This window comes from Cygnus olor, chromosome 1 (genome assembly GCF_009769625.2).
Source record: "Cygnus olor isolate bCygOlo1 chromosome 1, bCygOlo1.pri.v2, whole genome shotgun sequence".
NCBI lineage: Eukaryota > Metazoa > Chordata > Aves > Anseriformes > Anatidae > Cygnus > Cygnus olor.
This window is the reverse complement of record NC_049169.1, coordinates 87053337-87064782: the sequence shown is the minus strand read 5'-3', so window position 1 is coordinate 87064782 and position 11446 is coordinate 87053337.

Genomic DNA, 11446 nt, shown 5'->3' with positions numbered 1-11446 from the left:
AAGACGCTCACTGAGAGTGGTAAAGATGGTCCTCTACTGTATTTCCCTTCCACTTCCTGATTCCTGTGGGAGATGTAATATGTAGGTCTTAGAAAAGTTTTTTTTAATCTCCCATGTCAACGTATAAAATGCAGAAATATTCTGTAAGCATACCTCTTATGGCTAACTTAATAGAGGAATATTTGGAGCAAAGGGAACTGCCTGAAATAATAAAACAGTTTCATGTACTTTAACTCTTTAATAATAATCAAATTTTAACTCACCTGCTTTGCTCAAGGGAGCTCTTACTGTAAAAATCTATCTTACAGGATGTTATATTTCTGACAATTCCGTTTGTCATGAAAATACTTACCGTTCATGTCTGTTTCTGTGACACCTTTGGCCTTCTGTCAACTGCTAAAAATGTACACAATCAGGTACAAAGGAGGAAAAAAACACATAATTGAGAAGTTTTTCGAACTCTGAATTGTGTAGCAACTTTTTTGTTTACTTTGCATTGGATAATATGGTAACAAAAATAATACTTGTTGGAGACATCTTTTTTCTGAGTACAAATACTTTGCAATTATTTGGTTCACTTAGATGGCATATTTAATTTTAAGTTAACATTAATTTTTCCTTACCAAAGCAAGGTTTAAGTTCTTACATAAAACCTAACTGCATTTCTGCCTTTCTTGAATAAAAATGTTTTTGAATATGGACCTTAATGGCTTGCTGACGACTTGTTTATATTGGACCACATAAAGTACTGTCTTTTTTCTTATGGTCATAGGAAGCTGTTTGAACCTACTGCTTTCTTCTTCCATCCACAAATCTGAAGGAAGTACCCTATTAACTTTGTGCTTTCCAATGAAGTTAGTAAGTCCTTTGAAAAAAGCAGTTACTTATTTATGCTGATTACTGTCCGCCTTTTTTGGGGAATTTTAAAAATTATTTTTTCACCTCAGGAGATCTTTCTGTTCCTCTTCTACCAGGAGACTGTGTTGGATGGAGATCTCTTTGAATAAGTGAGAATGGGGACATTCCCTTCAGTGAAGTTTCTTTTTTCTGTTACTGCTTTAGTCATCACATGGCTACTACTTCTAGAGCATTTGTGATCCTTCTGTGGAACACAACTGCAGAAGGAATGTCTGCATGTTCACCTCTTCATGCACAGGGACAGCTCCATAACATGCACAGTTGCTACAGCCTTGAGCTGCTCTAATAGATTTAGTACATGGATCATAAATAACAAAAAAGCCTCATGCATCTGTACAAAAATGCTTCCTTGGAGTTTTTTTTTTTTTCTGAGGGCCCAGTAACTTGTTTTTAATGCTTTTATCCCATTTAATTTAGAATGCTAATATAATTAGATTAATGAGTTTTACCTGGATGCTCCAAGGCAATTTGTATGTATGAGTTTGTTGAGCTTCAAAAAAAAAAAGTTCCTTTGGAGGTTTAAATGGTGCTTGTAGAATAGTCTGTTGGGTTTTTTGTTTTACTGTGTTGCCATAGGTATATGTAGACTTCAACTTCATAAGTATGAAGCTGAAAGCCAATATAGTGACTGAAAGAGCCTATGAGACAGTTCTGCAATGTGGTATGCTATTGCTTCTCCTTCCATTAAGCACTTGAGTCTGCTAAGCATTTATGGATTTCCTTAAAATATGCCTGATCATGCATAAGCCTGTGTATTTTCAGCTGAAACATGAGACGGTCACTTTTACATACAAAGTATTGCTTTCTACATCTCTCCTTCACAAGTAGGAGGCTATCAGGTAAATGAGTGAATCCGAATTCTTTCTAGCCTTGCCTCTGCTACTTGGTGTGTTTAAACCTGTAGCTATTTGCAGGTGTGCTGAGATTTCTCATGGCCCAAAGACTCCTGGGCAATTTTGTGCTGAGCAAGGGCAGTTCTAAGGGTTAGGATGTAAATGTAATGGATCTTCCTTTAATATGGTTCTTGTTTTTTATTTATTAATGAGAAAGATAGTCTGCTATGAAAAACTAGAACATAGCAGATCATTTGCATTGCTTAGTTGTCTGCAGGAAGGCATTCTGATGTGATAATACACAGCATAGTAATGTTGCATTTCAGTGCTTCCTTAAAACAGCTGTGCAGCGGACTTACTGTTTCTTTCAGAAAACAGGTCATCCCATAGAAGGTGTAACTGAAATAACATTTTGTTAATGTTGGTTCAAAATACTTGTCTTGAAAGCAAATGTTTATGTCAAGAAGTACAGTTGGATCAAAAAAAAAAAAGAAAAAAAACTTTGTTTTGCTTTTTTGAAAATCACCATGTTCCTCATGATACTATTTCAGTAAATTTTTTTGGCCACCCTTATTTCTGTTGCAAAGAAATCCTTACAAATCTAGTTCCTAAGCTTCTTACTCCTTTACTTTGGCTGAGTCAGGGAATCTATCTTTTTTTTTAACTAGTCAACTATGCTACTGAAAATTCGCAGCTCCCTTTCCTGTTTCTGTTGTGAAACAAAATAGATAATGAGAGAAGGTCACAGAAGACTGGAATGAGAAAGCAAGAGAGGGAACTACTGAGAAAAGACTTCCTTTCTCCCCTTTCAGAAAGGTCAGGAAAAGTTTGCTTTGAATGCTGACTTTTATATGCCCTCATCTTTTATTATCTTTATTGTACAGCCCTTACTTGATTGCATAAATTGTAAAGTGCACTGTTACTATGCCAAGGTAATGTTATGGGTACAATCTAATCAGAATTCAGGATTTATAGTGCTGTCTTAAAACAAGTGCAAGTGCCAAGTGTTTATAGTAATATTCAGTAACTACTTCAGTTCTGAGGCTCTTTATCTCTTGTCAAAGTAAGTTGCATCAGGAAACAACTGTGTTGGTGTGAACCAGCACTTTATAATTAATTTATTAGTGTCCAGTCAATTGGATTGCTTTTTAATTGACTGAATACTTTCAACCCTGTGAAGTTCTGTTTGTTCTCAGGAGTACATTGATGGTATGGGATCAGACTGTTCTGTTCCAGAGGATATCAGGATCTCTCCGAGAGAATCAGCTGTGTTTACTTCTTCCACTTTTCTAATGATTGCATGAAACCTACTCCCACTACCCTTTTCCAAAGTAAATCTGTAACATGAAAGCTAGGTTGTTAATGTCTCTTTTCACCATTAAATGTTCTTCTGTTTTATAAAATATTTATCAGATGAACTTACTTGTATTGCAGTCTTATTCAGACATCAACTCACAAGAGAGCGTAATTTCTTTGTGATTCAGTGGACACCTTTGAAGATCAGGTTAACTCATTTAGTAAAAGAAATGTAAATTGAGAAACTTTGTTAGGCAGTCTTTTTTACAACCTGTTTGTCTTTGGACATCAGCAAGTAGATTGTAGGCCTAGCAATTTAGTTTTTGGATGAAATGGAGCTTGAAGAAGGGTTACCTCACCATTTTCAGTAATGGTGAGAAGACAGCAAGGAGAGGAGAGAGAAAATTGGGATGTGTGGAAGGTGCTTGTTTGGGCTGAAGTCGAGTCATGCTAATGTTAAAGAATATTAATGAAACCCAAGCCTCTTGAGGCTGAGTGAAGTAGCCACGTTAAATGACTGAAGTGGATGCTTGGCAATACAGGCTCCTTTGTAAGGAGCTCAGCCTTACTACAGAGCTGGTTTTGCAGAGCAAGATGGCTGGTACTGAGGACCTGGTGTCCACAGTCCATGTGTTACAGAGTCATCTTCAGCCTAGCTCTTTTCTGGCCCTCTAGGCTGTGTACCTCTTCGTTGTTGGAACATATTAGATGCACTGAGTTTTACAGGTTAGTTTAATCCAAAAATAATTCCGTTTGTATACTCCAAACCTATTTTGTGTTGTAAACAAAAGCACTGTTAGTGGGGATGGTCTCCAAAGTACCTCTCCTGATCTGAACTAAAGCACTAGTGTGTGTTTGCCTATACAGACCTAAAAGATAAGACACGTTTTTAAAACTGTGTACAAAAACATGGTGTTTAAATCTTCTAAAAGAATAGAACTCACCAGGACAACATGGCCCCTGGAGATCTCTGGCTAATAATTCTAGTAGAATATCTAGTAATAATACAATAGTTTGTGACATGGTCCAGTCAGAACCGAGAAAGTTTGCTCCACTATTAAAGGATATAAGCATTGGTAAGTTAAGTGGTATATAGCTCTTCCAATTCAGAGGAAATAGCATAACATGAGAAGTGAAAAAATAGGCAGTCATGAGTAAAAGGAGCTATTATGAGCTGTCAGGTGTTGATAGTTCTCCTGAAATTGTCTGTATCTGTGATCACACAGGTTGCGTGGTGTTACTAGGGAAAAACTTTGCAATGCTTATTTTGTTTGGTTGGTTTTCTTTTCTTTGTTACTTAAAATCTCACTTCATAAGTAAGTCTCTGTTTTATTATTATCCGCAAATATTTATTTGCATAAACCAAGGAAGAAAACGTTATGTTCTTGGTTGAGAGGACCAAGGATGAATGAAGGGTTTCTTCTCCAGGGTAGAATATTCCTGCTGAGAAAGATAATGTTTTTCAGTGGTGCAGCACACCCTGAACAAAAATTTGGAAGAATATTTCTATGTCTACTATTTATGAGCTATAGTAAATGCATCCTATAAAATGTTATCTTTCATTGTGGGGAATCCCCTTTACTTGTATTATTCATATTGGACTAAAGCTGTACAATATGTACAGCAAATATTTCTAAAGAACATCATCAGATGAAAAGACTGAGTTTCAGGCTTATATCCCCATTGTCTGCATGCTATATATTTGCAGCATGCGACTTTGAATCGTGTATAACTGGGTATACTTTTTAATGGTAAAAAATGCTGTATACTTTTCAAACCAGTATTTAATGAAGATGAGGAAGGAGGTCTTGTGTTCTTTAAAGAAATTTTAGAGTACTTGTACTCTAGGGTGAAGTATTTGAACAAAAACTATTAAATCCTGTAAGAATAAACCCTATAAGAATATTAGTATTGAGAAAGTGTTGAGGGAGTTGCTTCTTATCTGGAGTGTCTTATGTGAGAAAGGCAAGTGAAAGAAAGGGAAAACCTGTGATTATGGCACCAGATTTGAATCAAAATTGCTGAGATTTCTTAAACTGATGCTCAGCACAGGCAATTATAAACAAATAAAAAGTTACTGTTAAAATATACAACTTCTCTGGAAGAAAGAATAAATGTATTTAGGTAATCAAATTATCGAACAGATATTTTTTGGGGGGAGGCAGTAATGTATGATAAAATGGTAAGAATAGGTATAAACAGCTAACAGTTGAGCTTCATTCCAACCTGTGCATCTATTGTGGGTTTTCTGCAGACTGTTCTGAAACTTCTCTGCCTCAAAGTAGGTTTCCTGCCTTCTCTAGGGAAGGGTAGCATAGTTCAAAAGTCCGAAAGTGAAGCACTCAACTTCTGACTAAATTTTTAAAACCTGTACTGGAAATTGTAGTTGTGTTGCAGGAAATCATGTGAGGTATCTTTAGTGTACTTGGTCCGAACCAGAGGGCTTGTCTGTGTTGTAAAGGTTAAGTAAACCAATAACGAAGTTTGAATTGTTACTTTTAGAAGTGACATTTTTATTACATGATCTCAGCTTCTTCCCTCTTGCTGTTCTTATCTGCGTAATATCTTTTTTTTTTTTTTGCTTGGGTTTGGAACAGAAAAGCGAAAGCTCAAAAATAACCTTGTTAAACATAAGCTTGTTAAAAACACTTTTAATACATCCTTAAATATTGCAATGGGGATGCATGCATTTCTAGGTGGTCTTGTAAATCCCTTCCCAACCAGTAGAAGAAAGTGTATGTATCATGCAGAATTCTTGTTTTTGGGTATGAGGACAAAACTAAAGGTTCAGTTGTGCTATTATTTAACTAACTGATTGGCACACTCTGATTAAAGGTCCCTTGGATTCTTACAGACTGGGGCTTTAATATTTGTCTTACAGTTTTTCTGTATGCTATGCATACTATTTATTGTTAAGTGAATCTATGTATGTCTTCAGCCAAGAATTAGACTCTATTTTTTTCTTTTTCAGTTCTGTAATAAGATTGAGGTATTTGCTATTTGGAGTAATGTGTAGATCTCCTTTGAATCCATAAAAAAAAGTCCTTCCCCCCCCCCCCCCCCCCCCCCCCCCCCCTTTTCTGGAAGCTTAAGTGAAATAGACAGGAAACTAAGTTGTTCCATGAAGTCAGATGGGATTCTGCAATATTTGCAGCCAAAAATCTTTTGCGATCCTGTTTAGCTCAAGTTGGTAAAGATTCTACTTGTTAGAGACTGGTTTGCTTGCAATCTTCAAGAATACTTTGCAGTGTATTCCTCCAGACACTAAAGATGAGTATTCCTTTTGGAGTATCCTATTCCTTGTATTTGCTGTGAGTTTGATAAGGTTTACCTTTTTTGGTATATACTCTAATTTTCAAACATTTTGAGTGATGTTGTATAAAGGGCATTGGGATAAAAAGTATTGTGTTACGAAATCTAGCAGAATAGACAAAAGAATTGGTGTGTATCTGACACTGTTTTTTAGTCAGGGGTTCTATGGAGTCACAGGTTCCAGCAGCTAATTTTAAGAAATCTTTGAAAGGTAACTAAAAAAAAGGCAAATCTGGTGTCCACAGGCTTGTTTGCTGTACATAGGCTTGTACCAGAATTCTAAACTGCTTAGTAATCTGCACATTGAAAGATGTACTTTTACATATATGTATGTAAATAGGGTAAGCCTTTATAATATTAGTGATGTGATGTGATATTTGATAGCATGTAGTTTTGTACAGGAAGGTCTATATTCACAAATCTGATAGTCAAAAGACATTCTAGGAAGAAAAGTGCTAAACGAACTATAGTGTAGAACTTGCTGATTATGCGTTTCATCGATTTCCTTTATTAGCATATCAGACATCTCTTTGTATAAGCTCTTATAGTCTTCTGGGCACTAAATTATTTGTGCTGCTTTTTTTCTATGTGTACTACATATATTAGAAAGTGGATGAAATTAGCTTGCTGGAGGACTTCATTTCATCATAATTTTTCTTCTTGGGGTGATGGTGGATAGAGAGCCTTAGCAGGGAGGTGTTACGCAGAACAAGATGGTTTAACAGTGACCTTGTTATATGAAATGCTGAGTTTTTGAGCTCCATTTAGGGTAGAGTATTTTGCAATAATTAGCACCAGTAAGAGCACAAGTGAGTTTCATCTTTGTATTCATACAAGTGCAATTGATATGAGGTGCTATCCAAAACGTCTGGAAACCCTTCCAGACAAGCTGTTCTAATTATCTGACAGTTACCAGTTCTGATGGAATTAACAGAAAAGGACTTCGGTTCTTATCTAGGAGAGCTGGATACATAAGTACCACTGAAATATGAGGTTTTTAATCCTTTTTGCTCTGTGCTCAGGCACAGTGAAAGTCTGCCCCGAAAAGAGCTCCTGTAGGTGCTGGTCAATTTTATTTTGTTCTTTACAATTAATTTTCTATTCTAGAACTTCTGCTACATGGTAAATGTAAACTTCAAAAATTATAGTGTGGAGAACAAAAAGAAGAGGGCTTCTGAAAACTCATCTTAAAACTTTGAATTACTACACTGAATAAGTCTTCTCCAAAATTATAAAGAATACAGTTACGGCTCTCAGTAACTACAGTTAATACCATGAGCCATTTCCAGCCATCTTCTCCAGACCCCAAGGCGTTTGAACAATAGCAGCTGCCCATGTGTGTCTTTCTTTCAAACCATTTTCAGCAAATCAAATGGAGGAACAGTGTGCTCACAGTTAAAGGACGAGGATTGCTGGAAGCTGTGCAGTGCGTGCTTTACAACAAAAGGTCATAGCTAGATAGACAGTATATCCTAGGAATCCTTGGTAACGTACTTCATCTGGGTAATAATATATCCAAGACACAAATGTTCAATTCTGTTGTGTCTTCACTTTAGAATAGGCACAGATTGGAGACTTTAAAGTCATCAGTATTTTTTCATTATCTGGAGAATGAATATTCTCAAAAACGACTATGAAATATTGCATGTGGTGACTCCACTGTGCATATTAATTCATAGTCCCATGCAACCTATTAGAAAGCTTGCTGTAATATATTATACACTGGAAAGGAAAAAAGTAAAGGAGCACCCGTTATTGTGGTTTGTGCAATGCAGACACGTTTTGTAAGAGCCTGGAAAATGGGGTTGCCTATTAATTAAAAAAAAAAAAAAAGCCAAAATACTTTTATAGATAAATGCATTAGATGTGTATGAAAAAGAAAAGTGAATTGTGCTTCCGCTTAAGAGGGCTGTATCTCAAACCGTATGAACTCTTCTTATTGTAGTGGTACAACAATGCAAACAGATTGAAACTGTTGTGGTTTTGGGTTTGTTTTTTATTATTATTATTTAATACGTTGTGCTGAAATGTGCTTGCAGGGAAGATGTGTAGCTTGGTGGTTTTAAGACTACATTTCTTTCTTAGTCATCACTTCAATATATCAGAAAATGCTTAAAGATGTGTGTGAGAGAAGGGCTCCTCATAAACAAGCGTGACGAAAACTTGTTTTTCTTTTTGGTATCCAAACAAAACAAAATATTTCACTCAAGATTTTAAAGACCCTTAAAAGGAAGGGAATGCAAAAAGCACAATTAAAATTTCACCGTCTGCTCACTCTAAAGCAGCAAGGAGAAGGGGGAGGCTTCCCTTGTGCACAACCTGTATAATCTGGATTGCAGCAGAAAATGAGTGGATGTGGCACAGGTGCAGCACCCCCTCCTCCCTTAATTGAGATGCTGGTTCATGTGAAACCCTGGGCAGGACAAGCTACAAAAAAACCCTCCTCACCACCAGCTGGAGAGCCCTGGCCAGACTTTTTCCTCTCCCGCAACAATGTTTGACTCCACAGCTCTGTTACAATGGTTTCCCTCTGCCCTGGGCAGTGCAGCTTTACCTCGTGGGGGCTGCATGCGAGCACTCCGCTACGAGGCAGAAGGGAGCACGCTTCCCCATCCACTGTGGCTGCCATGTGGGTGCTGCTGTGAGTGTGGGCAGCGATGCTGAAGGCAAGCCCACCTGCCACGCAATGCGTGCTGCCACCTCGGTTCATCTCCTTTCATGGAAGGAGTGAACAGCTGAAACCAGGTTCCCCTTGGTGTACCTGCTAGCATCTCCAATTTCACTCTTTCAAATGTGGGAGATTTATTTGCTGTGAAGTCACAGGGTACTCAATTACTGCAGGGGACATAAAAAGAAAGGGGTTACCTTATCTGGGCTGTGTTTGGTTTTTTTTATATCAATATACTTTTACTACTTTGATTATAGTTTACTTCTGTGTCTCTGCCAGAGCTGTCACATGCTATGTTTCTGTCTTTTCTTCACCTCATTGAAAAGCAGAAAGGAAAAACAGATTGGAGCACAAAATGCTACTGTTTGGGATGAGCACTTCTGATGCCTTCAGTGCTTTGCTCCTGGGCAAGCATGGCACTGGCAGTGCCTCACGCTGCCCCGGGTGCCCCTTGGGGAGCAGGTGCATGTTTTGGCTGCCTGTGTCTGCATGCACAGCTTACTGTGCCATACTTAACTACATCCTGTGGTGGTTATGAGGATCAATTAATGCTTAAATTATTTGGAGGTACCAGGTGCTTTATGAGTGCTAATTATTATATTCAGGTTTGCTACAGCTTAGGGATTAGATCTCACTTGGGCAATAGGTGGGTAGGTTGTGAGATGTATGTGGTAAAGAATTACAAGTAACAAAGAGTCACTGCCAGCCGAAGCATCACCACAGCCTGTTTGTGCAGTTCCATTTAATTGCTTTTAATGAATTGTCAGTCTTCCAATTTGATTTTGAGCCTTAATTACTTTTATTTTGAATGTTAGAGAGAATGTGTCCTCTCTAAGGTTCCATAGGGGTTGCTGTTACGTTTTGTGGTTGTAGCTCTGATGGTCTTTTTCCTAAGAATGGGCAACTGTGTAGGTACTTTTAAAATGTGGTGGTGTGTGTCTTATTTATTTATATATGCACTTTTCTGGCATGAAACATTTCATAGATTTGTGCTAGGTCTGGGGCATCCTGGATCACTGAGAAAAGTGCTCCTTGTCTGGACACTGAAAACGAGGCAGGACCTTGCTGTGTAGTAAATGCTGGTCCACTCAGTGAGGTTTGTGACAACAGTCTTTTATCACAGGAAAGACAGCTGCATCTAATAACCTGTGAGACAACCAGCTAGTCTCAATTTGCTGACCAGTAAAAACTTAAGTACTTGTTCAATGTCCACCTGTGTCTGTGTTTTTTAAAATCCAGATCAAAGCTACGGGAGACTTGGACAATATGAAGGGGAACTGTTCATGCATTTGTATGTATATGTTTATTTTAAAGATCTTTCTCATAGCCGAAGCAGTGGAAAGTAGAGTGTAAAGTAGCCAGTATGTCATTTCCAGGCTGTTTTATTGCTGCTTCTCTGCAGGTGGGCCTAGAGCTTCATGTCCAGCCTGAGCTGCTGCTGCCCCAGCAGGCTGGTACTGTGGCAAAAGAAAGTGGAGGAGAATACTGGCCCAGAAGCCTTGGGTATAGAGGGGGTGAACTGAGGTGAATGAATGGAGAAACCTCTTTCAAGAAAGAGGTGAGCACTGGCATGGGCTGGCCAGAGAGATGGTGGAGACTCCATCCTTGGAGATGTTCAAAAGACGTGGTCCTGGGCAGCCTGCTCTGGACCAGATGGCCTCCAGCGGTCCCAGCCAGCCATACTGTGATCCTGTGAGGTAGCACGATGCAAAAGCCATATGAAAGTGAGGCAGGCAGTCACAAAGAAACAGATGTTCGTCAAGGTGAAAAAGAGGAAAGGGTTGTTCTGTATTTAAAATCCTGACATCGAGGTTAGCTTATTTTACGAGTGATTCACACACAGTGAATTGTTAAGGTGGTGTGCATCATCTCTCTACCTGTAAAGCAGAGATATTTCTATTCATCACTGGGTTGTTGTGAAGTCGTCCCTGTTGGTCAAAATAGTTTGATGTTAACTTGAGGGAGGCTACAGTCCTCAGAGGGAGAAAAATCTTCACAGCATCATTCGGCTTGAAGAAGACTCATAAGAGCATCAAGTCTAGCCATCAACCGAAGATGTCAGTAACCACAAATACCTTTCTAGGGAAAAAAAAAAATCTCCTGGAAAGGCGGGAGAGCCCCTTTCCTCCAGGTCCCTCACCTTCCCCAGCGGGGGCGGCCGGAGCTCCCCTGAGGCGAGGCAGGGAAATGGCCGCGCCTCGGGGGGGCGCGCGGCCAAACAGGCGGGGCCTGTCCCACCTCCACCGCGAAGAGCGGGCTGCGGCTCCTCCTGGGGCTCCTTTTCCCCAATTAAGGCGCCGAGGCTAATGGCCGCGCCTCCCGCCCCGTGTCCCCGCTCCCGGGGCCGCTGCCGGGCGGAGGCACCGCGACGGCTCCGCCCCAGGGCCGGGCAGGACCGCCCCCGGCGGGGCGGGGGGAG